Genomic DNA, 27959 nt, shown 5'->3' on the forward strand with positions numbered 1-27959 from the left:
ATCTAGATAGGAATAGCTTTCCCCGGCACCTTGCAATTCTTAGCCATCTCTGTATATAACTTGTAACAAGAACTTATTTTGTCATCCAAAATAGAAATTAAATCACAGTGAAAATCCTGGAAGATAGCAATGACAAATCACCCACAGACAATGAGAAATTTGGAATAAAGCACAGTGATGACATAGGTTAGCATTTCTACCTGGATTGAGGCCTGATCCACTAAGGGTTGAGGACCCCTGTTAATACCCAAGTTAGAAGTAAGGGGGGCACAAAAGAAAGAGCACTAGATTTAGGGCTCAGAGGCCTCAATGCTAATTCTTATTTGGTAAGAGGTCATTCTTGACTAAAAGAACATCACTTAAAATCACAGAGCCTCAGGGTGTTTTAAGTTCTCTTAATTTTATAAATTGAAGAGGTTCAACTCAATATCCTTTGGTGTTCTAACAAGCTGTTAAATTCTATAATTAGGAGTCAAATACATCTCAAGCCTTGGTAACTATTCATATTTACACTATATTTCTAGGATTTTTTAAGCATAGTACCTGAGTCTGAAGCAGATGATAATACTAGTAATGGTAATAATACCTAGCATTCACTTATTTAACAGATATTTGTGAAAACCTACCATGTGTAAGGTGCTATTCCAAGCAATGAAAATACAACAGAGGAAAAAAAAAATATCTGGTTTCAGAGAGCTTACATTCTATGGTTAGGGAGACAATATTGAACAAATATAATACAGTGTGTCTGATTTTGATGAGAACCTCGGAGAAAAATAATACAAAGATTAGAAGCACCAAAGGCATTTCGGTGCATATATTGAATACTTATTAGGGTGCACACATTTTACATGTACTCTCAATTCCTCCTGGCAACAGTCCCATAAATATTATTTCTTTATGCTTATCATACACATGGGGAAAAAATAAGCACAGAGACATCAATTAAATTTCCCAGGGTCACAGAGATAATAAGTAATGAAACTCCTGAGCCTGTGCCCTAACCGCTATGCAGTACTGTCTTCTGGTATCAGAGTATGAGTCTTTAATGATTTCATAAACAAAAATAGGCACACATAATCTGTGCATTTACATTTTTTTCTTTTTCCCACTATGTTTCTCAAAAACTATCGAAAGAGCATCAAAATTTGGCACATGAGTTTGGCTTAAATCAGTGTAACTTGGGCATTAAGTTTCAGAAGCAGCCTGTAACAACCAAAGTCAGATCAAACTTGAGTAGCAGAGAGAGAAATTAATGCCAAGGCTCCATGTCATGGTCTTCAACCTTCAACCCTGCTAAATGGATAGAAAGCTAGAACACCAGAATCGCCTTTGAACATGAAGCCTATTCAAGAAGATACAGTGAGTCACTTTTCTATGGAACATAACATCAGAGGCTGAAATAGAATCGGATTTCTCATAAAGCAGAGGGTAATACTGTGAAGGGGTGGTGAAGCACATGAGTTTTGTATTCACATAGACATGGCTTCACACTCTCTCACTAGCTCCATCTTCTTGAGCAAGCCTACTCACTTCTGTGAACCCTAGATCTTTTATCCTTAAAAGAGGAATAATAATAATAATATCAACCTTATATGTTATGTGAAATTACCAGAGTTCCAAGAGTTCATGTATGTTGAAGACAACACGAGACTGGCATATGGGAAATATACAATAAATGACACCTACTGTTATTATCATGAATAAATGTACCAACTGGAGCAAAAGGGATTTTCATATTCAGAGCAGCAAGAGATCTGACATCTAACAGGATATTTAATGTTATTTTTCAAGAACCCATTCTACATGCGAATGTTGAAGGAATCACCTCTCTCTTTTCTTTCCCAAAATGCTGCTTCAGGAATATGTTTAGACACTAATAGTTATCAGAAGCAGTATTTCCAAACAAACATACAAACAAAGAAGGCAATGACATAACTTTGACTCGTTTCCGTACATTTATATTAATAACTCAGCCAATGAGTGTCTTACAAGAAGAAAGAATGAAGATGACTCCACTGGTATGTAAAAATACTCATATAGACTCAGCCCCCCTGTGTCAGCTCCCAATAGCCACTGATGATCTGATCATTTCCTCTCCTCTGTCTTTGGATGCCGTGACGGCACTTCCCAGCAAGTAAACTCGTAACATTAAAGCAATGTTCACTCCCAGTTTATGCCAGATTTCATCCCATCACTATCAACAGCCCATATAGCCAAAGAAAGGGCTTTCTTACACATTGTTTCCATGGTGTTTATGTGTTTCTGCCCTAAACAGACAGATGCAGATTAAGCAATGCATGTCAATCCCATTATGAGGCTGTGAAATGGGCAGAAGTTTTGTTACACACTCATGCAATCACACACATGGGGAACATCCTGTTTATTTGGCTCGTCCTCTGATGATTGGCTGTGGTGTATCAGCACATTACTGACAGCTGGGAATTCCTCCAGTGGAACATGCCTTTCCTATGACAAACATTCAAAGAGCAAGGGGAACACGTGTCTACCCACTGTGTCCATCCACAGCACCATGGTTTCTCCAAAAGTAGAGCATGTTGGGTGCTTGGGTTTTGCTGGAATGCCACCAAGGGGCCCCCAGTGACCTTTAGAGGCCACATGAGATAATACATTCTTGGACTCCATTTCCGGACTGCTTTGGGCAAGGTCAGGATGGCAAATATCCCACTTCCACAATATCAGATGTTACGGTAATTCCTTTTAGCTAATGTGTAAGAGCAAAGGAATGCCTTCAAACCTCATCTAGGCCCTGTGGAATCTGTTGAAAATGCATGACAGCTGTGGGCTTTGGCGAGGCTGTCTGTGAATGTATGAGATTTGGAAACGATTCAAAGCTAGAAATAACTATACAAATCACAACCCTGCACCACTGCTCACTCACCCTCTCTCTTCCCATCACTCATTTCACACACACTAGCTGGGTCACAATCTCCTCCTCAGGACCTTCATGCATTCTTCATGGCCAGGAACTGTGGGTAACATCCTCCACACACAAACACAGATGTGAGGAGAAGAAAGAAGCAGGGGCGGGGGTCAGAGCAACAGAATGATTTTAATAAGGCACAAGAACAGGAAATTGAGAAAGAGCCTTTTTTTTAAGTATCCAACTGGGAGTTGAGAAGCAGCAGCAATCGCACACACTTGTTTAAAAGCCCATCTGCAGTTGGAATCATCATCGAGTTTTCTAGTGATTTATAGAGGTGCTCATTTTCTTAAACCTGAATTACTTTTAAGGGCTGTGACTATTTACACTTAGCTCTTGCAACTTTTATATGTATTCTATGCCCCTCACCATTTCCTCTCTCCATGCCTAGTTTGTGTGTCATGCTTTGGAGAGGAGCAGGCTGATTGAGAAAAGGAGCTGAGCCAAATGGGGTCCACTTGAAGACTTCGTTTTCTTAAACCAAATGACAAATATCCAAATACCTTTTTGATTCTGACCTCAGAATTTCGACTCCTAACATTTGGACTTTAATGTCATCTCAAGATTTCAAAGACATTCTGCAACCTGATTCATAAATGAGATCCTGGAAAACACTGGCTCCCCACCTGTGACTTTGGCTACTGCTCTGTGTATTTAAAATATTACCTCTGGGCACAATCAGGTTGCTCTAGCAGAGATTTTCCTTTCCAGCTAATTCCAGCTTCAACACATATGATGGCTGTGTGTCAGTTGTTAACAACGGAGACTCTTAACTTGCCTAAAATAAGCCTTATATTATCATTACCCAAAGTTTGGCCAGGGTAACTCCTCAAGATGGAGACTCTAAACGTGAGGCTAATATTATCCGATACTGCAAATTGAACAAAAACACACATATATTTAAAAATAACTTGGGGCATGGAAAACAATGTAAATGGGGGGGTACAATTCCTTCTGAGAATTCACTGGATGCTGTCAAGCACCTCATCAGCCAGCTGGATCTATTCGAGTGTTCAGAAGCAAAGAAAAAATTACTCTGGCCATCCACACACTAAAACTTATAACACCTAACCCAAAGAATAAATCTTCAAGGAAACTCACTTGGGGGATGCAGATGCTCACTTGAGGGCATTTACTCTTATAGTTAGATCAATTCTAACAAGCTGTGTTATTTGGAATCCCAGACCACAATGGATTAGAAACAGTGCATTAAAGAAAGACAGGGTTCTGGTAGAGGAGAGTGTGCTGGCAACAAGCAGAAGCTCAGCTGGCCAGCTCACAGCAAGAGAAAAGTGTATGGGTTCAGCAATATGATTGCCCAGGGCATTTCAGAAAGAGGTCCCAGAACATCACAATATTGCACAGAACAGTAATGGATATGCAGTATGTGCATAATATTGATCCTGAATATTAAGGAAAAGATAGCCTACACAAGAATTCATGGAAGTATTCCCATCAAAACAATATAGAAGTAGAGATTTTCATACTTTAGAGGAGTATGTCTTCCTTTGTGTCTAAACTCCATAAACGTGGAATACTTCACTGTCCCCAAATAACATTTTGAAATGTTAAAAAAAAAAAAATGACTGTATTTAAATCGAGAAGGCTTATAAATGAGAATTTAATACCAGTGTCTCTCAACTCCACAAGATACACATTACATGCCATCCACTTAATTTAAGCACTTCCTAAATTACTTCAAGAATATTCTACAACGAAAAGAAAGCTAAAGAGACAGAGATTATGCTTCTCTTACTTAATATCTAAAAATAGAAAATTATGAATATATCATTGTATACAAACCGGTGTGTGCCTGTGCACCCTCACACCAACAATATGAAGGACTGATAGTGTGCCTTCCGTGTCAGTGTCACAGAGGGAAGGGCAGAGAATTAGGCAAGAGTGGGGGGATGGGGAATTTCAAATATAGAGCATGTAGTGCAGAGTTGAACAAGTGGTAGAAATGCTTAGGAATTTTGTCCTCCTGTTTCATCATCTCTACTCTCTAGCCTGGATTTTGCACTGGTGACCCTGTCTAGCATTGAAATTCCCATGCCTTGTCACAACCATCAAAGCAGTACACTGACCTGGCTCTCATCCTGTATCTATGGCTCTACCTGCTTCTAAACTCCTTTTATAAAGTCTACAATGGACACCAGCACTACACCCCCTTCCTCTGATATACCCTTTATCCCACTGTATTACTTTTCTAGTGCTGCCCTGAAAACCACAAACTGGGTGGCTTAATACAACAGAAATGTATTCTCTTCAAATTCTGGAACTAGAGGTCAGAAATCAAGGTGTCAGCAGGCCATGCTCGCTCCGAAGCACTGTAGGAGAGAATCCTCCCTTGCCTCTTTCAGTTTATAGTGACCCCAGGCACCAGAAGTTATTCTGGCTTGCAGTAGAAGAATACTAATCTCTGCCTCCACCTTCTCTGGCCTTCTCTGTGCATCTGTGTGTCTCTTCTCTTCTTATAAGGGCATCAGTCATTCAATTTAGATCCAGTATGATTCATCTCAAGACCATTACCTAATGACATCTTCAAGGACCCTGTTCCCAAATAAGTTCTGAGATTGTAGGTGGACAAAATTTGGAGGGCACACTATTGATCCCATTACGTCCATCCACATAGTTACCTCCAAATCAGCCACATTGTATAGTATGGTTCTGGTACCTCTGGCTGTACATAAATATTCCAATGATAGACATCTCTGAGAACAAATTGGTCATCACTCAACTGCCTTCTCCTCTTTTTCTCTAGTCTTAAATACCTATCTCCAGAGTTAACTGCTAAAAGAGCCAGATACTTGCATTTCAGAGCACCTTGCAGCCAGGAATGACTAGGTGATTCAGTCCAACCACTGAGACAGAAGAGGAAAATATAATACAGACTGGATTTACAAGGAAGTTAATAAAGCTTATTAAGCTTAGGGCCTCATACTCACAATGACCCAAGTCAAGACCCTGAGCCTAATTTTGTATTTTTAATATTGTTCTTTTTTGTTTTAAAAAGAATCCCCCAAACTGCTCAGGCTCGAGTCAACTGAAATGCAATGGTTTCCCTCTTGACCAAAAGAAAATGTCACCCTGAGAATTTTATTTTCTGCCTCAGGTGTTGCCATAAGGAGTATTATAGTAACAGTAGCCATCTTTTTATCATAAATGAAAGGCTGAAAAAAAATCCTAGATATTCTGGCCTTTGGCATCATTTAGCATTGAACCAGCCCTGGAGCCATCTCCCTGCACATTTCTTGTTATGTGAGAAAAACATCCAAGGAAGGTTTTCTCTATTATACAGCAAAAAGTATCTATCATACAGCAAAAAGTATCTTGATATAACATTTGACCCAGGCGAGGCTGGCTAGAGCCTTGCCTTAAATTTTTGTACTGAAGACTCAGAAAGTGTTGTCAGTGTCCCTCTGTTGGCTGAAGTCATGAGCTACAAAATGGAACAATAGGTTACCTGCATTCTTGTCACACAGATAAAACCATTCTATAGAAAGAGAGAGCTTGGGGGATCCTTGGGTGGCTCAGCGATTTGGCGCCTGCCTTTAGCCCAGGGCATGATCCTGGGGACCCGGGATCGAGTCCCGTGTCGGGCTCCTTGCATGGGGCCTGCTTCTCCCTCTGCCTATGCCTCTGCCTCTCTCTCTCTCTGTCTATCATGAATAAATAAATTAAAAAAAACAAAAATTTTAAAAAGAAAGAGAGAGCTTGATACATGGGAAGAAGCAAGGCTACATCAAGAGAAGAAGCCTAGTCTTCTGGGGCCTGATTCCTGATGTCATCAGAGATTATGGCCTTCTATAATTATGATTGTCTAGTTATTTCATAGTTTATACTTCTGTTAAAATCCCCCATTTTGTTTAAACCAATTCAAGTAGGATTTCTCTCACTAAAAATTTAAATAGACGAACTAATAAAGCGTCTCCCCTTCTCCCAGATGTTACCATGCCCTGTGTTACTTTCTTCTCTTATTTCTCTCTACCTTCTGCCAAGGAGCTGGAATCCAATCTATGGCTTCAAATGCTCTTGGTTGGGCAGCCTGGGTGGCTCAGCGGTTTAGCGCCGGCTTCAGCCCAGGGCCTGATCCTGGAGACCTGGGATTGAGTCCCATGTCAGGCTCCCTGCATGGAGCCTGCTTCTCCCTCTGCCTGTGTCTCTGCCTCTCTCCCTCTCTCTGTGTCTCTCATGAATAAATAAATAAAATATTTTTTAAAAATGCTCTTGGTGATCAGAGCAAGCTGTGCAGTTAGACATACCCGGGTTTACTTTCTGGTTCAGTTACATACCAGCAACAAAATTGGCAAGTAACCATCTCAAAATCTCATATGTATTACTATAAAAAAAAGACCATGGTAATATCAATATCATGTGATTCTAGGAATAAATAAGCTGGTTTATATAGAGCATTTGATAGGATGTTTGACATGCTGTAAATACTTATAAAATACATTGATTATCATCACACAGGCAACTATTATCACTATACTTTCTGAACCACAAGACAGAAATCTTTCTTTGACTCCACTCTGTCTTGCATTCTAATCCTACATCTCTTATTTCCTTCTAAGCCTTCCCATTAATGTTTACCAAGTTCACTTCAAACTAAACTGATTGCTGCTCTTCTTTCTATCACTCCTCTCCCACCCACCCTGGCATTAACATTCACAATTCAGTTGGTGACACCATTATTATCCTTAGTCACCCAGACTCAGACCTTGGCCTAGTATCAGTTTTGTTAATTACCCTGTTTCACATATGTATCATTTATTCTTAAATAAAACTAAAAAAAAAAAAAAAACCCAAGGTTATGAATTATAGTTATTTGTATTTTTCCTTTAATTAGTTAGCTATTCAGTATTTTTCAAAGTAAATTTGAGACTACAATCTTGTATCTACTGTGCAAGCCATAGGTGGTGCTTTAAAAAAACAAACAAGAAGTTGTTTTCTCTATGAGGGCAAACTATTGTATTTATCACGTTTTTCCAGACATTAGGGGGGAAAATGCAGTTTTTAGGGGTTTCAGAATTATAAACCATTCCTAAACTAAGTACATTTTCTTCTAGAGAGTATTTTATTTGGGTAAAAATGATACCTTCCTTGGGCCTCACACTTTAGAAAGCCTTACCCGTTATAAACAACAAACCAAATTTATGAAGGAATACATGAATGCCCTGTCACCTGGAATCCAATAGACAGAACTGATCCAGTCCAACTTGTAATTTTAAACAAGTTGGCTCTCAGGTCAAACCTCTCAGTTCCCAAATAATCATTTCTTCAATCATTTTGCTGTTTGCCCCTGGAACAAAAGATGACTACATCTTCATGCCATGAACTGGCATGAAGTCTGTCACTGATACTACCTCATTATGTGGGAAAAATCTAAGCAGCAGAATCACTTAGCTAAGAAAAAAACACAAATTACTGAACTTGTCATGTCCTTCTCAGCATGGATTGAAAGATTCTTACATAATAAAGTATCTTTCTTCAGCTATTGCTGAGCATCATTTTCTTTTTCTTATGTTTCAGGTATGGCATCTGGACATATTTCTACTTTAGCAAATTAGCATGTTTGCAATATGTGAACATGGAAGCCGAGGAACAGTTTGCAATATTAAACATATAAATTTTTTAATTTAAATATATGTAAGTCTAGAAGTTATATGCATGGCCTGTGATGCTGATTATTTATACTACCATATGGATTTAGATATTGCTTTAAAAGATGGTAAAACCGATATACTATTAATACTACTTTATTCAAGGAAGTTAAAAGACTTACAATAATTTCTATAATGATATTTTGTCATTAATCTCTCTATTAAAAAACTTGAACATCATGTGTAAAATTAATGATAATTTAGAATCAAACACTGCTTTAAGAATTTTATCAATAGTTCCAATAATGATAGCTTCAATAGGATTCTTTAAGTTGCAAATTAAAAAAACAAAAGTCTAGGGGTGCCTTGTGGCACAGTCAGTTCAGCAACTGACTCTTAGTTTCAGCTCAGGTCATGATCTCAGAGTGGTGGGACTCTGTGCACAGCATGGAATCTGCTGGAGATTCTCTCTCTCTCTCTCTTTCTCTCTCTCTCTTTCTCTCCCTCTACTCTTCCCACTTGCACACACTCTCTCTCTAAAAACAAATTTTTAAAAAAACAACACGAAGAAACCAGAAGTCTAAGCACTATGGTGTCTAAGAAGGGCTGTCTAAATTGGCATCACCTGCCAATATAACATAATTATGCAAAAAAAATCTTGATTATAACCATTACTGATTTTGCTGAAATGAAGACAAGAAAAAAAGAAATATATATATATATATAATAATTCATTAACTAAGTTTTGATTGTATTAATCCTCCAAGTAATGCCAGTTGATCAACACAGAATATCCAGATATGCACAATAATAGTAAATTTAGCAATATTGGATATTTTGCTAACTTTCAGATATATCATCACTATACTCTTACACATTTTTCAATTTTGACATTATCTAGCTCTTGAGGCTTTAGCTAGACTTATAGCTTTTAAATATTTAGACAAATAGTTTATAAATCTCATTCATACTTCAGCCCTAGGCCTTGCAAATGTTAATAGCAAATCTGCTTCTGAAGGCACTTTATGGGGATGCCTGGGTGGCTCAGCAGTTGGGCATATGCCTTTGGCTCAGGGGCATGATCCTGGACTCCTGGAACCAAGTCCCACATCAGGCTCCCTGAATGGAATCTGCTTCTCCCTGTGCCTGTGTCTCTGCATCTCTCTCTGCGTCTCTCACGAATAAATAAATAAAATCTTTTTTAAAAAAAGAAGGCACTTTATGAGTTAAGGACAATTCAAATTAGGTTTGAAATATAAGTACTAGTTGAGGAAATGCCAAAAAAAGTTGGGATTTGGCAAACATTTAAGAGGGTACCACCAAAGATGAACAAACATGCACAGACAAGGACACCTGGGATACACTAGAATACCAGGTTCATGAGAGCACAGAATATGTCTGTTTTGTTTATTGATATGTCTTTGGTGACTTGAACAGTGTCCAGCACATAGAAGACATTATAAATATTTGTTGAATGAAGAAGTGAATGAATGGTAGCAAAGAAACTAATTTGACTAAAATATGAGGTATATAAAGTAGAGGGGCACCTAGGTGGCTCAGTCGGTTAAGTGGCCAACTATTGGCTCCAGCTCAGGTCATGACTTCAGGGTCCTGGGACAGAGCCCCACATCGGGCTCTGCACTCAGCACAGAGTCTGTTTGAGGTCCTCTCTACCTCTTCCTCTGCCCCTCCCCACCCCCACTTGTGGTCTCTCTCTCTCTCTCTCTCAAATAAATAAATCTTTTAAAAAAAATAGAATATTGGGATATAAGCCTTAAAGTAACAGATGGTGGGAGTTAGAAGATAGTTCAAATGGTGTTTTATTTAATGCATCAGAAAACAGGGATTGTTTTATAATAGAGATCGACAGATATCCTCTCCCCTCTATCATCTCTGCAAGAAGAGAAAAATGTTCTGGGGCATGGAAGTTTTTATTGAATGGAGTAAAGAGATTATTGAGGAAAGGAGAAGAGAGGAAAAGGAAGAAGGAAACACCACATATGAAGGATCTTCAGGAGACTTTGGAGTAAGTCTAGACAGACCTCTGAAGGTTTTATGTGTATAAGAACTCAACACACTTCTCTGCTGAACAGTAAGAAACAGTGAGAAAATGCTCTGGAAGTGACTGCGGGCTCCAAGATTGGGATGTCTAAACAAAAGGAGAGAAATAGAGGCCACCTCTTCACCTCCTGGGATGTGTTTCCATAGAACATAAGAAACTCATCCTTCAGTGGGGATATGTCACCAAACTGTGTCCTTCACAGAGATAGTGGTCAAACAGTGTTTACAGGAAGAGTGCTTTGGAGTGCAGTATTGCTGGATCCATTCACTGAGCCCTCTGATTCAGTCCTCAGAGGAACTCTGCTAAGTTCCCCAGGGAAGAAGAGCTTTGAAGAAAAGAAAAAAAAATGAGAGTGATTCAAATGAAAGTTATGACATTGAAGGCAAAGGAAAAAATTAAGAGAAGTTCCTCTGTAGAACCTATCAAAAAATTGTAACACAGCATTTAAGAAAACCTGTGTGGAATTTAATAGCTAGTACAATGGAAAGAAGAGAAGAAGTAAGAGCAAATTTCATGAAATGTTCACTTCTCCCAAATATTCTAAGTTGGTTGTTTAAGTTTTAAAGTTTTCTGTTCAGTCACCAAGTTTCTGTAGAATTCTCATAAATATTTTTCTTCTAGTTCATAAATATTTTTCTTGCTAAAATTGAGGCTTCAGTATATGCCTCTTGACCTGGGTTCACATTTTATAGCTGAAAAAAATACATAAAACCCCAAAGGAAATCATAGCCAAATTGTTGAGTTTTAGTTGGTTTTAGGTCAGAGGGCAAGAATCCATTGAATTTTATGTACTTTTCATCTAAAATAAAGAAATATCCAAGTTTGCCTAAAGCTTGGCCCTAATTCCTCCACTATATCTGGAGCCAAATTTTTCAGTTAATCTGGCACAAAAATAGAGTTTTTAATGACACCTAAGACTAGGTGATTTTTTTTTCTAGGTGATTTTTTTAATGATTTTGATGCTAAATTTCATAAGGCTATCAAAAATAAAAACTGTCCATTGCCCAAATATTGACTTGATGATATTTAAAGACACAAAATAAAATTTCTTAGAGTAAGCTATCATACAGAACAATTCCTTTGTTCTTAAAACTGGTGGTTTCCCCAAAGTAGGCATATAATAATTACATGCTTCCATGGGGCTGAGGTCTCAGTTAAGGCTTTGAAACATAGAATCAAAGTTCAAATATTCCTTTCCTAGTTAGTGATTTCTTCCATCCAAATTTCATAAGCCAAGGTCAATAAGAATAAAATGTATGAGTGAATGGAGGTTTTGAAGCAACAGATTATTTATACTTTGGTTGTGATTAAGACATAAGGTGGAGAAGTAAAACGAAATTCTATAAACTGACTTCATGAAGGCTAATGGACTAGACATTCCAACAGGAACATAATTTATCTTAGTTCTAAAGCATTACTAAATTACTGAGAACTAGAGCTTGATTCCCTATCAGGGTGAAAATAGTAAAAGACAAATTTAAGCCAGGCTATCCTCCTCCCAAGATATACTTACATTCTAGATATTTCCACCTGGGATTAAGTTAACAAATCTATATAGCAAGCTGTTTCCATGTTGCCAACATATTTACCACAGGAGACATGAATTTCTGTCCCTCAAAATGTATAGTTTAAGTTAATCAAGAAAGCCCAAATAGATAAGGGACTACCAGAACAGAAAGTAATCCATATTCCGAATGCTAGATGGAACAGAATAGAATAAGGTTTTAGATAATGTAAAAAGCAAAACAGAACACACACACACACAGTAGCTAAATTTTAGTAACAAATAGGTCCTGAGTCAGAGACTCATTGACTCATATTCTACTCTCAATAAATGACTACTACTTACAGACACTGTGTGAGGTTGTAGAAAGTCAATGACAGAATTCAAACCCTGTACGTAAAAGATCAATGGGAGACACCAGTGTATACAGAGGGAGAAAAGATGATAGAACTCAGGAAGCAGTAGTAGTATGTTCAAGGTCCAATGAGAGCACAGAATGAAGGCACCAACAGGCACCAGCATGGGAGTGGGTGGGGGGTCTGCTTGAAGGAAGCTTGGACACTAGCCTCATAAAAAGGAAAGGGAGGCCGTGCTAGGAGGAGAAAGAATATGAACAACAGAAACAGTGTGTTTCAATGAGCAGATTTTGGGGTCTAGAGGCAGGGTAGGGATCAAGAAATAAACAGAAATACTGTTGAGAAGCACTGGGAGGTAAGGATGGATAGCTAAGGTGGGGCTGGATCTGGACTGTGTTTTGGGTTGAGTGGTAGCTCCCCTCAAGGTATGTCCATGTCTTAATCCCCAGGACCTGCCAAGGTACCTTATATCAGAAAATGGTCTTTGCAAATCTATAATTATAATTAAGGATCTTGAGATAAAATCATTCTGGATTATCTGGGTGGACCCCAAAACCAATGACAACTCTCCGTATAAGAGAGAGGCAGAAGAATATTTGACACAGAGGAGAAAGCCCCGAGAAGAGAAAGTTATGAAGATGGATGCAGAAATTGGGATTTTGCAGCCATGAGTCAAGAAATGCCAACAGCTACCAGAAACCGAGAGAGGCAAAGAACAGATCCTCCACCAGAGCCTTCAGAGAAAGCATGGCCGGCCTTACTGACACCTTGATTTGGGAATTCTGCCTTCCAGAACTGTGAAATAGAATTCTGTTGTTTTAAGCCACCAGGTTGTGGTAGTTTGTTATGACATCCCTAGGAAATGATAGAGGGCCTTGTGCTTCCTCACTGATTCTAGTCTTGCTCTGATGGGCAATTATTTTTGTTTTTCTGGAGCTGGAGTGGTTTAAAAGTAAAATAAAAGGCTGATAGAGAGTTAGGGGAGGGATTATAGGGAAGGAAATCTGATGGTGAGTTATTGTAATAATTTAAGAAAGAGGCCATAGGAGTGTTGTCAAATGGCTAATTTTCAAAATCTTAAAACAACAGAATTCTCATACAGATACATACTAAAGATTTACTGAACTATTAAGGAAATAAGCAAGAAGCAAAGCTAGTTTATCTTGCTAGTTCATTATATCGAGATACACTGCCCAACGTATATAGAGTCAGTGAAACAACAAAAAGGAATCTGAAATGAGATTGCTGAATTAGAGTAACAACAACAAGAAGAACAGATTATTTTCCTTAATGGCCAGAAACATAAATTTTGTTTATCCTCTTCACCAGGAGGAAACCATTTGCATTACAACCAAAAAAATTAATATGTGCACTTTCTCACTTTTCTGTAAGTTAATATCTATGGTTGCCAAGTTGCAAATGTTCTCATGGACACCAGTAAACATCCAGTCGAGAAAGTTAACATTCTTAAAGCTGATGATCTTTAGGTGAGCTTGTTACAAAATGCCATAGTTCAACAGCAAAATTCGTGCAGTTATCTTTTTGCCTGACTTTCGAGTTTTAAATAATGTTTCCTTAATATTTGATATTCAAGTTAAGAACAGAGAGAAGTTTAGATACCTGTAGCTTAGAGATCATGTAAAGAAAGAATTTATAAGACTAATCTTTACCTCATTGTTAAGGAGAATTAAATAAGTTAACATATGCAGAGCTCTTAGAGGAGCACCTCCTCCAATATTCTCCCATTATCTTACATTAGGCTGATATAATTTGTGTGGAAAATCTTCTAGGAGGATATATTTCAATAAAATACATTTGTATTCCTGCATTCAATAACATCTGAGTAGCTACTGTGTATATGAACTCACGTAAAATTTCAAGATCTTTATTGTATTGCTAAGGAAAAGAATAAAATATCACCTAATAACAGTTAACTACATTTTAGGAACTGCCAAAATATGTGATTCCCTTCTACCCTAGGTCTTATGTGTTTCTTGGAGAATTTTCCCGTGCTGCAGGAAGTTAATGAGACAGGATTACAAAGCTGATGAGATACTCGATTCCAAAATGACCAGGAAGGCATCTTGATTTTGCTTGAGTAGAACATAGAAAAAACAAAATTAGGGCTTGATGAATTCCATTCACATAATTTGTCTTCAAAACAGACTTAGTTACAACATGAACTTCCTTGGAAATATGATATAAGCAGAGGTCTTTGTTGACAGCTGATGAAAAAATATAATGGTTTTTTTTTGGTTACATAAAATCGTTCAACGATTTTGAAAGGAGCTGAAAATGTACTAGCAATTTCTATTTTGTTGGCTATACAAAAGAGAACTTTATGCCAACTCATACAATTAAATTTTTATTTTTAACTTTGGAATCTATCCACAATTGCACATATGATGTGATAAACATAAGAAACTTGTTTCCAGGATGCCACTTCTGACACGTGAATTCAATGAAAGTGCTCACACTTAGTTCCCACAGTGCCTGGTTCACAACTATTATAACATTTATAGTATTATAGCATACTTTTTCTTACTGTCGCCCACAATGGAATAGTAACTCCTCAGAAACCATGCTATTTTCAATACAAAATTATAGTGCATTGCCTGACACAACCTAGATTCTCAACAAATAAGTGTTAAATTGTAAAGTATTCATAAATAAAGACTTAGGGGCATTTTGTCACATAATGAAGTTAAGGTAAGTTTGCCAACATATATATATACCTCTGAAGGTGATTTGCCTCACTTTGTCCAATAACTGTATAAAAAATTTTCTCAGAAGGAAATACCATTAAGAATTTAAGAATTTATAATCCAAAGCATCAAAGCTCAAAGCATTAACATTTGTGTGGGGAAGGGTGTGAGAGAGAGAGAGAGAGAGAGAGACAAGAAGAGAGGGAGAGAAAGAAGGGGAAGAGGGAGAGAGATTGAGGGAAACAAGAATATGCCATTCCAAATTATGCCACTTTGGCATATTTATTATTTTGAATTAATGTTACCTCAAAAACAGCAGTTTCAAGGACTTTCTTGCTTCCATTATGTCTCTTGCATATCACCTCTACTGATGACTTCACATACATCAGTCACCATGGTTCGAAGGCACATGATATTGCAATATGCACTCAGTACTTAAAAGATAGCTGTGAAGGATGGTGAATTAGATATTTAAGCAATAGTCCATAGTTATAGTCAGAGTGAATAAGTCAAATCTTAGGACCCATAGAATTCAAGGAAAGATGAGGAATTTGCAGAATCTTGATTAATCAAGTAGATACTAGATATCAAAGCAGAACTAAGAATCCACTGGGATATGCAGGAGGACCAGAATCAGGAAATCTGGCTAGAGAACGTATAGAATTATCACCATTTTCTAAGGAGGCTGTTCTCTGCAATGAAATTTTTCTTGAATTTGGAGAACATGAGGAACCTTATCATCTGTTCGCCACAAACAGGAAAAAGAGCAGTGTGTATCTATAGCAATGTATGTCTACACAGATATAGCGAGTTCAGTAAGTGAAACATTAAGTGAAATCTAGGATTGAAGGTGAAAGCTAGTGCTATTTTTTAGTTTAAGAATACCAAAGGGGACGTCTGGTGGCTTAGCAGTTGCGCATCTGCCTTCGGCTCAGGGCATAATCCCAGCTACTCTACTGAATAATCCAGCTCCTTGCAGAAAGCCTGCTTCTCCCTCTACCTCTCTCCTTCTCCCTATGCCTCTGCCTCTCTATCTGTGTCTCAAATAAATAAATAAATAAATAAATAAATAAATAAATAAAATATTTTTTAAAAAGAATACCAAAAGCAGAGCTCTATGGAATTAGAATGAATTTTAAAAAGTAATTCTTTTGATTAGCTAAATATGTCAAAGTCCAAGGAATATCTATTAAAAGACACAGACATACACACACACACACACTCACACACACACACACACACAAATGAATACTCCAAAGTTGGTTTAAGCCACATGTATACTCACCGGAGATAGCTAGATTGCCTGTTATACAGGCTCATCTTGAATTCTGCATTTCCTCTTATAAATCAACTCACTCAGCTCTGAAAGTAAAGATGACATAACACAATACAAAATTTTGTTATTTAATCAGGAAAAATTCAAATCCTTTAATGGGATCAGCATATGACAGGAACTCTTAACTGAGGGAGTCCTTCTAATTAGGTGAAGGGAAATGGGCAACTCAAAGAGTTTGAGTTGACAGCATAAATTTAAGGAAATTCAATTCTGTTGACCATGTGGTAAATATACAACATTTTAAACATGGTATTTCCTCTGCATGGGATATAGTTCTTGACACACTTGCCCCTTTGTGCAATTAATTCATCTCACTTGCCTTTCAAATTTCAGCTCAAGTGCCTTTCTTTTCCCCAGGGAAGGCTTATCTCATTCCAAGTGAGTGTCCTTTTTCTGTCCATTTTTACCTACATAATCCTTTATACAACTATGTATTAATGTCTTTCTCCCCCCCACAAGACTATATTTTTTTCAAAGATTTTATTTATTTATTCATGTTGACACAAAGAGAGAGAGAGAGAGAGAGAGGCAGAGACACAGGCAGAGAGAGAAGCAGGCTCCATGCCGGGAGCCCGATGTGGGACTCAATCCTGAGACTCCAAGATCATGCCCTGGGCTGAAGGCAGACACTTAACCACTGAGCCACCCAGGCATCCCACACACACACAAGACTATAGAGACTATGTCTATCTTTGTTCAGTAATTTAACTCTACCTAGAGTTTGTTCAGTATTTTAACTCCACCTAGAATACAGCTTTTCACATCCTAAGAACTGAGAAATATTTCCTGAGTACACAAATGAGTCAACGTCATCACCAACAGAAGCTATATTTTTAACTCCAATGAAAACAAGTAAAATACAATCCATTTGTCTGAAAAGATTGGATGAATAGAAGTAGCACAGAAAATGAATATTTTCACATCTCAATGAATTGGATGAATAGAAGTAGCACAGAAAAAAAATCAGAGGGAAATGAAGAGTCAAATACAGACTAGTACTGAAATTTCCACCTTCAAAAGAAAAAAAAATCCGTTAAGTTTGGCAACTCTCCTCTCTTCAGGCAATGCTTTTCGTAAACCCAGTTACTGAAACCAGATTACAAAGTAAACAGAGTAAGACAATACAGTAATTAGCTGTGCCAACAGAGGATGCTTTGAGAGGTGGTTTTAGTCATGTTCCCATTGCAAGCAGCAGTGGTGTACCCCTCTGGAGCTCCCAGTCATTACTGTGATGAGCAGAGTTGGAGGGAAATCAGTGGAAATGAATCAAGAGCCAGGAAACAGACACCATGATGAAAACCTGAAGGAATCAGGATTATTTCGTTCCCAGCAAAAGTTGGCAAATTAAATAATGGAATGGTATGGATGGTGAGCAGCTGTTCTTCATTCCCAAGGAGGACAGGTAAGGGAGGAAAGGATTCCAGCTCAGGATAAGGAAGGACTCATTGTCCCTCCTGTTCCAGTCCAATATACCCTCCAGCCCACGGCCACTTGTCTCAGGTGACCTCTTACTTCTCAGTGCTAAGCCTCTTCTATCTCTTTACTCATGGCTCTCCTTAAAAGTCCTTCTCATAAAAAACTTCCTCTGATTCCAAAAGTTGGTGAAAATTCTGCAGCGATTATTTGAACTTATTGCCACTGAAACCTTTTCAAAACATTTGCTTAAGACAAAAAGCCTCAAAGGTCTCAGATTTCTTTAATATCTTCAGTCAAAATGAAAAATGGATTGGCATAGATGAAACACACAAATTCTCCATAATACGGGGTACATACTGGGGAAGACAAGATTTCTAAGGAGACAGATGCCAGGTGGTGTTGTTGCCTATTGGCTCAACAGTATCTTTTTAAGCTCTCCATCAGTTGCAGTCCTGATTAGAGGCCCAGTTAGTGAAGATGGAGAGGATGAAGTTACAACATCCCTTATGGACTTAAAATAGCACGTCCTTGAAATAGCAGAGGGTCATCAGCATTTACTGAGCTGTATACGATAACCAACTTACTGCATTATCATTTCTCCCCAATCCTGGGCTTCTCTTCCCCTTGCTGGGACTGGCAAGTACCAAAATGACAACAGAGAGTTCAGAGCAAATGAGGGTGAATGATATTCAGAACATCTTATCTGGCTTCAGTATTTGTAAGCGCTGATAGACATTGAAGGATATTTTCAAGCAGAATGATTCTTTTCCTTTGCTAATTCAATATCCCAAACTATCATTGAGAATTGGTCACTTAGGGCTTTATTGGTATAGTGTACTAAAGAGTGATTAATAAACTGCATTAATTTCATGGCCTTAAAAAAAATTCATGGTCTTGTATGGGTTCTTTTTCCTATTAAATAATACAACAAATCTAGTACTTAATTAGATACAGAATTACTATTAATTAATCACTATTAATTTAAATTCATTATCAATCTTAAAGTCTAGTGCAACAGTTTATACAAAGTCCAGAAACTTACATGATAAGAACTCAAGTAAATTTATTTAATATCAATAAATAAATAAATAACATGAAACTATCAGAAAACCAAACTCTTGGCTACTTTAATCTATGAAATTCCTAAATGAAACCCTTAGCAGAGTCACAATTCTTTATGAGAACAAGCTAGAGGTATCCCATGTTCTAAAATTTTAAGAATGATTTATGTCTTGAATTTTAATTGCATGGGGGCTTATGTATGTATATGCACGTATATTTTAAGTAAAGAGAGTAGGTTTTACGTGTTTCCACAAGTCAAATTAAGTTTTGAAAATACATAAGATCTATATTTGCATTCAAAAATTAGAACCCAAAGGGGAAAGTATGAAAAAAATTAATTAAGATGGGGTTATAGTAAGACCTGATTTACAACCTTAAGTGAACTGTTCAAATATTCTAATAAGCCACATATTTGCTTTGTGTGATTTTAATTTCATCACACAAAACTGAACAGAACAAAAGTTATAAATAACAAGAGCACCTATCACTGCTCAAATGAAACTAGACACCAATAAATAATAAGTAAATACTTAAACAATCCAAGCAACTTTGAGGCTCAGTGCTAACAATGTTATTTCATGTGACCAATTTTATAGCATTCTTTTCTAGAATCAGTGAATTTAGGGCTGCCACAATATTTCATCTTTTGGTCTGCATTTATAGAGCAGATTGGGAGGAAAGTGCCTATGTTACAGTCCAACTAGAAAGAATTTGTGCAATGCTTCCAAGTTTCTAATTGTATAAATATTCATGTTTCCATACTGCATGTAATAATTAAAGTAGTGTGTTCTACTGCAAGAAAGCCCATTTTTCATATCGGACGTTACCCGTGGTAACATGGACCAGAAGTGCAGATCTGTGTTCTGTTACACATGCTTTTCATTTAGTGTCTAAGAATGATACAGCCATGTGATAGGCAACCAAAAAAAAAAAAAAAATAGCAAGTTGATGGAAAAGTGCCTTGGAAGTAGAGTATCTTTTCTAATAAATGTTTTTATTTATGGAAATCGATTAAATTTAACCAGGTCAAGGCTTCTTCTTCAAAGCAGCATTGGAAAGTTTCACCCAAGCTCACGATAATCAAGGTGATCCTTTATCCATGTGATAAGAGTAATAATGTACAAGGAACACAACTGCCTGCCGGGTAAGACTAAATGATCTTCCCTATGTGAGAAGCCTTTGAAGAATGTCACTTAAAAATAAATTCCTCCACAGTTTTTCTCACCCTTGTTACTCTCTTCTGGCTCTGCTTCTTCTACATCCACAAATAAGGTAAATGGGAGATGATCAAGCCACCTACTACTTCTGAATAAATGGAGCTAAACTTGCCAAATTAGGGAGACTATTTTTCATAATAGCTACCTCCAATGGGCTTCCACCACGTGCCAAAAAAAAAAAAAAAAAGGTGCTGGACACATCACACATTGTCACTAATTCTTCTTGTCACTACAAACTTGTGATAGACACAGTCGAACCAAAATCAGAAACCAGGTCCTCTCATCTTCAAAGGCCACATTTTTTCCCACCCTGCCAGATTTCCTCACTGTGAGACCCGTGCTGGAGCTCCAAAAAGGTACAGAGTCCCAATGTTCCAACTGAATTAATGAGTCAGCAAAATAGGTGTGCACAGTCCACAGAGCCAAAAGCAGAAGACAATTTCTTGCCTATTTGGAAGCATTTCTCTTAAAGGTCAGTTGTACTCAACACAAAGACAATCCAATGATTTTACAGAGTAAGATCCCATACGCACAGATAATAGGAGCTAATTGAGTTACAGGGTCATATGGAAAGAGAGCACCTTGGTTGCAGCTATATACACAACAGAAAAGTAGAACTCTAAGTCTCAGGATGCTTAAATGTGGAGAAAGCAAAGCAAATGTGCACAAGCAGCCCTGTGTGAGGCCCTTGCCTGAACCTTGTCTCTCAAGTGGCCAAAGAAGGACAGAGGAAGGGCAGTGTCACCTATACCCATTCTAGGGGCTAAAGAGTGTCAGCTGAATGTGAATGTGTTATGTCATCCCATCTCACAATCTAGTGCCTTCAAGATCAGATCCACCTTTCTGTTAACATAAACCACTGGTACTTTTATCCATGGCTCTGTCTCTCCAGGGTACCAAGATTTCTCCCTGTGCTCTACATACACCATCGGACAATTATCTAGCTTAATAGATCAAATAAACGATTCTTGCCTTTCAAAAATTTCTGCTTATATATAAAAGGAGAGTTTTCTTATTTTCTATTGAGCAGAAACTGGATACTAGTATTAACTTTCTGAACATTAGACTATTCTTACAATTTTTGCTAAAACAAATATTCGCAAAAGAAATTAATGCAAAAGGCAACCTTTCAGTTTGATTTCTAAGACAATCTAGGAAAATGAGTATGCTTTAGTACTACTCTAACCATATGGATTTACAGATTACAGCAAACTGGCCCAATTACTGAGGTTTATTAATGAAATTCCCCAGGTACTGGGCCTTGGTATCATATAATACATAGAATAATCTTAAAAACGAGGTTTTTCTTGATTTATTCCACAGTATTTTTTAAATCATTCACTGTGTTTAATAGCAACATTAATATGGTCTGAGGACTTGCCAGGTGAATACACTTGTTATTATCATATACACACTCCCATTGAGAGACATTTGGAGCTAACATAAGTGTAATCCTCTCACACTGAACAAAAATCTGTTGCCAATTTTTTTATAAGTGACAGTAAAGACCATAATTTATTTGGCTATTGAATTTGTTCCAGCTGCATATAGTATCAATATTATGGATGGGAAATAACTATACAAAAGTAAACCACACGGCAAAAAAATGGAATATATTTAAAACTCCAAAATATAAAATATTTTCGTGGACATTGACTTTTATATATAAATATTCTGAAACATTTATGTTAAGTATATTTCTCTTATTCACATTGTTTGAAAGAAGTCCTATCGTAAACTCTGAGAAATTTTGAAGAAGATTAAAATGTTCTCAAGTGACTTATGAAATTAATATAACTTCCTCTGTGTCCCCAATGTTAACAGCCAGATTCACAAGTTTCACTTGATTCTGAACAACTAATTTCCTAGGTTTAAAAAAAATAGTCCTTATAATAGCTACGGTTTCCAATAAGCTGTCATTTAATGGTCTGGTTTGATAATTACTCCAAACTCCATAAGAAATGCAACATTTCCAACACATATCAAGCAACACACCTGTGTCCTCTGCAGAGCCTGGCCTCCTATAATCTCCATGTGAGTGTTTTCAACCCCGTTGTGCTTTTTGGGTCTCCTCCATTCATAGAGGGGCACAAATGGAAACGTTTTGATGTATGTTAATTGATGTTTGTCCAAGCATTATGAAGTAATAATCCACAGGAGCCACAGAAGCTTTTACAAGGCAAAGTCAAGGGAACAATCAAAGTTTTCAGTGGATTATTGCAAGTCCACACCCAGGCAAAGCTGACTTATAGCTTTTCATCCTTCCACAATGATACTATAAATAAAGCAAAGAAATTTTTGTTCTCATCTAATCCTCTCTATTATGTGGTCTTGTATGCCGTCTCACGCAACTGGTGCAGTCTATACTGCAAGCTCACCATGAGGCAGGGGTAGGTGACAGAGCTGTCTACTGACCTCACAACCTAACCCAATGGGACCTTGAAGGCCTGGCATGTTTCTATTAGACAAATCTCCGAAGTATAAGAAAAGAACTCATAAATCCAAAGGAAAAACAGGTTTTGGAAAGTTGAAGTTAAGAATGCACCAACTGCATTCTCAGGAAAAAACAGAAACAACTACATTTAAGTTGTTGCTCAGTGAAACCGTCTGGCTTTTGCTTCCATTTAGCAAAAGTAAAAATAAAGAGCACTCAAATGTATGACACGGCACCCTATGCTTCTCCTTCAAATTATACAAAGAACAAGCTATAGCTGTCCATGGACAAGAAATGAGAAATCATCGTCAGCACAACTGGAGTAAATTACTGTGTCATTCCAGCTACAATGATCAGTATATTTGAATGCCAAGAAAAGGCATAAATTGACTCCCTACTATGTGGTTCCTTGTTTTTACAAAGGGCCTCAAGGCATTAGCAACTCTGTGTGTTCACTTAATTTCTTGGAATTATGTAAATATACATATGATGTAAGAAAAATAAATTAAGCAACACCTCCAAGCCATGCTCATTTCAACTGCCATCAATCATTACTATTTTGTCCTTTTTTTTTTTTTTAATTTTTATTTATTTATGATAGTCACAGAGAGAGAGAGAGAGAGAGAGGCAGAGACACAGGCAGAGGGAGAAGCAGGCTCCATGCACCGGGAGCCCGACGTGGGATTCGATCCCGGGTCTCCAGGATCGCGCCCTGGGCCAAAGGCAGGCGCCAAACCGCTGCGCCACCCAGGGATCCCGTATTTTGTCCTTTAAAAAGATCAGAGTGTAAGTGTACAGTGAGTGCACGTGTATGCAAGTGTGTGTTGCCTACAACCCTTCTACCTGGCAAAAAGCCCACTTCATGATACACTGTATTTGGTCATGACACAAAACTAACAAATCATGCCTCGTTTAAGACAGACAATAGAGAATCAACATATTAATAGCAGGGTAAATAAAAATTGATATGGGAAGTATTTAACATGTTCTCGTGCCACCACACTGGAAAAAAATGGGTACAGACATTTTATAAAGGTTGTTTAGAAATTACTCACACCATTCCACAGAGGATTAGGGCTTATGACAAAAAATTCTGCTCTATGCACACTGGAAATATAAAATAACTGTTAAATTAATAAATAGACATCAGAGAGACACAACAGTGTGTGTGTGTGTGTGTGTGTGTGTGCGTGTAATTCAGATTCCAGCTAAATCCAAAAGAGCTAGGATGGAGGACATTTTAAAAAGATGATTCCAATGTGAGAATAGACAAGAAGAATCAATGTCTAACTTACTGTCTACAGATTCTAGCTCTCCTAATTTTAAAAACAATCTGAAAAAAGAGGTTTGCTTTATCATTGATCAGCAAGGGGATTGGTTGTCCTTAGGTCTGATGTTCGTCCAATGACTGGGAAGTTGGGGGAGGTCCTGGGGTCACGTTGCTTTCCCAGGACTGTGGTATGAGAAGTTTTCCTAAAAAAATATGTGAGCAGAGCAGGCAGTGAGATGGATTTATAAAAAACATTATCAAGATCAAAGTAGGGGGAAAAATGGCAGAAATGTTTACACATAAATTTGGAAAGAAAATGATTACCTTTCTAGGAAATGTACAAAGCTTCTGCATAGGAGCAGTTTAATACCAGGTATTTGATGACTTGGATTATTCCAGCAACTCAAACACACATGAGTGAACTGTCTCCACATGTCACCTAGAGAGGCCCTCACTCCAAAAAAGCCTTTAACTGGGGCACCCAGGTGGCTCAGTCGGTTAAGCATCCGACTCTCGATTTCAGCCTCAGTTGTGATTGCAGGGTCGTGGGACAGAGCCCTGCATCCAGCTCTGTGCTCCGTGTGGAGTCTGCTGCTCTTGCTCTCTCTCCCACTCTCCATCTGCCCCTCCCCTCACTCTCGAGTGCTTTCTCTCTCTCTAAAATGAATAAACAAATCTTCTTAAGTAATGAAAAGAAAAAGTCTTTCATTAATAAGCCCTTATCTTCACCAAACCAGTATTCCATGAATGCAAGTCATACTGTTTCTGAAAACTGTGCAGAATAACTGGGAGAAATACTCATCCTGCCTAAAAATGTTGCCACAACCGCTACTGGCTTGTTTGGTAAAGGCTGAGAAATTTTCTAATATTGAAAGGGCATCAATTTTTTTCTCTTAAAATCAGAAACTGCCTTGGCCCCTGAGCCTGTCCAGCTTCAACTCCAAGTTTTATTCCTGAGCAGGAGGTAAAGGAGGATCTGTGACAGGTGAAGGTATCAGTACAAAGATTGAACCTGGGAGAAGGGGGCACCACTGTCTACAGACTTAAGCCCACACTCTTTAGCAGGACATATGAGGCTAGCCAATTATGACTTCCTTCCATTCTCCTACATACATTCCATGGGTTCTGCCTATAGGACATCAATTTTGTCCTCCAAGGCACCATGTGCATTCACAACACCACACATTTATGTATACAGTTCACACCGCCTGCTTTGCTCTTTGCTTCTGTTTCCAACCAGTGAATTCCTGCTCCTCACCCAAGGCCACAGATTGACTACCATGTCGTCTCTCTAGTCCTTCCTTCTTCCCCAGGTACTTTTTTTTATTATTTTAAAGATTGTATTTATTTATTCATGAGAGACACAGAGAAAGAGGCAGAGACACAGGCAGAGGGAGAAGCAGGCTTCCTGAGGGGAGTCCAACTCAGGACTGGATCCCAGGACCCCAGGATCACCACCTGAGCCAAAGGCAGATGCTCAACCACTGAGCCACAGTGGAGCTCCTCCCCAGGTACTTTTAACATTCTTTTAACATTGCATTTTTCATATTGTACCTATTATTCATTTGCATATGTCTGTCCTTCGAGACACTGAACACCTCACGATCAGGACATTTTCTTATTTATCTTTATGTTGCTAGCATGGTGCCTAGCATACTGTGGCAGTTCAATAGACCTTGTATTATGTGGAAAAGACAGGATAAAATTTAGAGAATTGGGAAAATATTCATAATAAAAATTATTAATGGGGAGAGGATTATTTTTAAAATGTTATTATTCATTTGAGACAAAGAGAAAGCATGAGCAGCGAGGAGGAGCAAAGAGAGAGGAAGATGCCAACTCCCCACTGAGCAGAGAACCCGACTCGGGGCTCCATCCCAGAACTGCAAGATCATAACCTGAGCTGAAAGCAGACACTTAACCAACTGAGCCACATAGGCACCCTCAGAGAGGATTTTACACCATTTGACTGTCTACCAAATCCCTCCACCATCCAACAGAACATGTCTAAGTTTCTCAAGAGAGGTAAGAGAATATCTGTTTTCAAATGTAATAGCATGGGCACTCTTAAGAATTTACAAAAAGGGGGGGAGGCAAAAGCATCATAACACTATAAGGGTGGACACTCCCTCATACTTATAATGGTGTTGATCAAAGAAAGGAATCCTGAAGACAGGCTGTGTCTTTGAATGAAGGACATTAAAATTAAACATCATTAAAAAAGAAGAAAAAAGGAGTCTCTAGATGAAGACAGAAGTGACAGCAGGATTAGCCTCATTAGATTTCTAAGAGGCAGAGAAAGTAACAGCGGCAGCAACAGACCATGGCCAGGAGATGGAAACAGAACAGACACGAAGGTTGCAGTGTGATTTTCACGGTCATCACCTTGCAGAGTAGGTCTAAAGTCTGAGCCCCAAGTTTGAGTCCTACCATTTATCAAATATACGAACTTAGGAAAATGACTTATCCTCTGTGTTACTTAGTTAAAAAATGAGGATACTGATAGCATTATCCCATTACCCCCTATCCAATCGTTGTGAGGATAAATGAGGATGTACATGTCAGGACTCAGAATAGTGCCTGCCAGAAGTTATCTGGATGACCTTCCCTTCGCAGGGCCCGCCCCAGCAAAGTATAGGCTGTACATGTTATAACACCATGGTCTTAGGAACATGAGACAAAGATGCACAACCACAGAGTAACCTCTGCTTTAAGCAAACCAACCAGGCATTTGATACCCAGTAAATCTCTCAAAACATGTACTGATTTTCTTTTGCATGGAGGACTTAGAAAAAGTAAGTTAAGCCACAGGGGCACTTTGATGCTCAAGCTATGAAGTAAAGGAAGCCAAATTCTTCAGTAGACCTGGATAGGAAATATCAATAGGTAACAGTGCCCTGGTGGTCTCACGAGTCTTCCATCGGTACACAGAATCAACAGTCAGCTATAGAGGGGAAAATTGGGGCTTTGAAACAAAGTAAAACCTAGATTTAAATCCTAGCTCTACCAGTTACTGTGTTTAAGAATGGACTTCTGTAAGCCTATAGCCTAAACCATCTAAGAGATGTGATTCTTGGAAAATTACCCTTTGATTCACCTGGTTCCACAATAAGCACTCAAGAATCTGCTGGGTTATTTTGTAACAGTGATTTGCAGATGGTCCCATAGATTAAAAAAAGAAAAAAGAAAAAGGAAAGGAAACTCATCTGGTAGAAGCATCACACTGTGAAGTGTGTATTGCCTGCACCTGTACCTCCATCTGGGTGAGCACCGTGTTGCCTCCCGCTCTTTATAATTGGTACCATAAGCTTCTACGTCCTTTGTGATTAAAGGAACTTCATATCCTTTCACTTATGTCTTTGGTGTCTCTCCATCAATCATTTCACTATACTATGATTACACTATTGTGACAACCACGTATTATCTATATGACCCTAGACAAATTGCTTAAACTTCCGAGTCCCAATCTTTCATCTGCACTACCTGGCATGGAATAACAGCTTGACAAATAATAGCAATGATTATAAAATGACTTTTTACAATCTCTCAACTTTAACATCCTTTCAATGATTATAAAATGATTTTTTACAATCTCTCAACTTTAACATCCTTTATCTTTGTTTGCACTCTTTCTTACTTCACATATTTAATCAGTCATGAGCTGCATCAATTTAGCCTTCAAGATATATATTCTATGAGCCTTCCTTTTTACCTCCATGGGTTTATAAAAGCTCTATGCTATATTCCTCACTTTCTTGGAAATCTACAATGCATACTAATATGTTAAAACTAATACATCCTAAAGGAAAAATAAATTTCATTTAACTCAATATTTGCCAATGAAATTGGAATTTTTTTATTTTCAGTGGTACATCTCTTTAGAACTTTTAAAATTTATGTTCTATGAAATAAATTTGAAAAAAAAAAACAGGTGGACCTACTAAAGCCAAAGCTACTTAAGCTGCATCCCAATATTTTTTACCTCAACCCTCTAATATGGCCAAAGTATACTTTAGTGCATCATCTTATCTACTTTCCTCTATAAAA

This window comes from Canis lupus, chromosome 19 (genome assembly GCF_003254725.2).
Source record: "Canis lupus dingo isolate Sandy chromosome 19, ASM325472v2, whole genome shotgun sequence".
Lineage (NCBI taxonomy): Eukaryota > Metazoa > Chordata > Mammalia > Carnivora > Canidae > Canis > Canis lupus.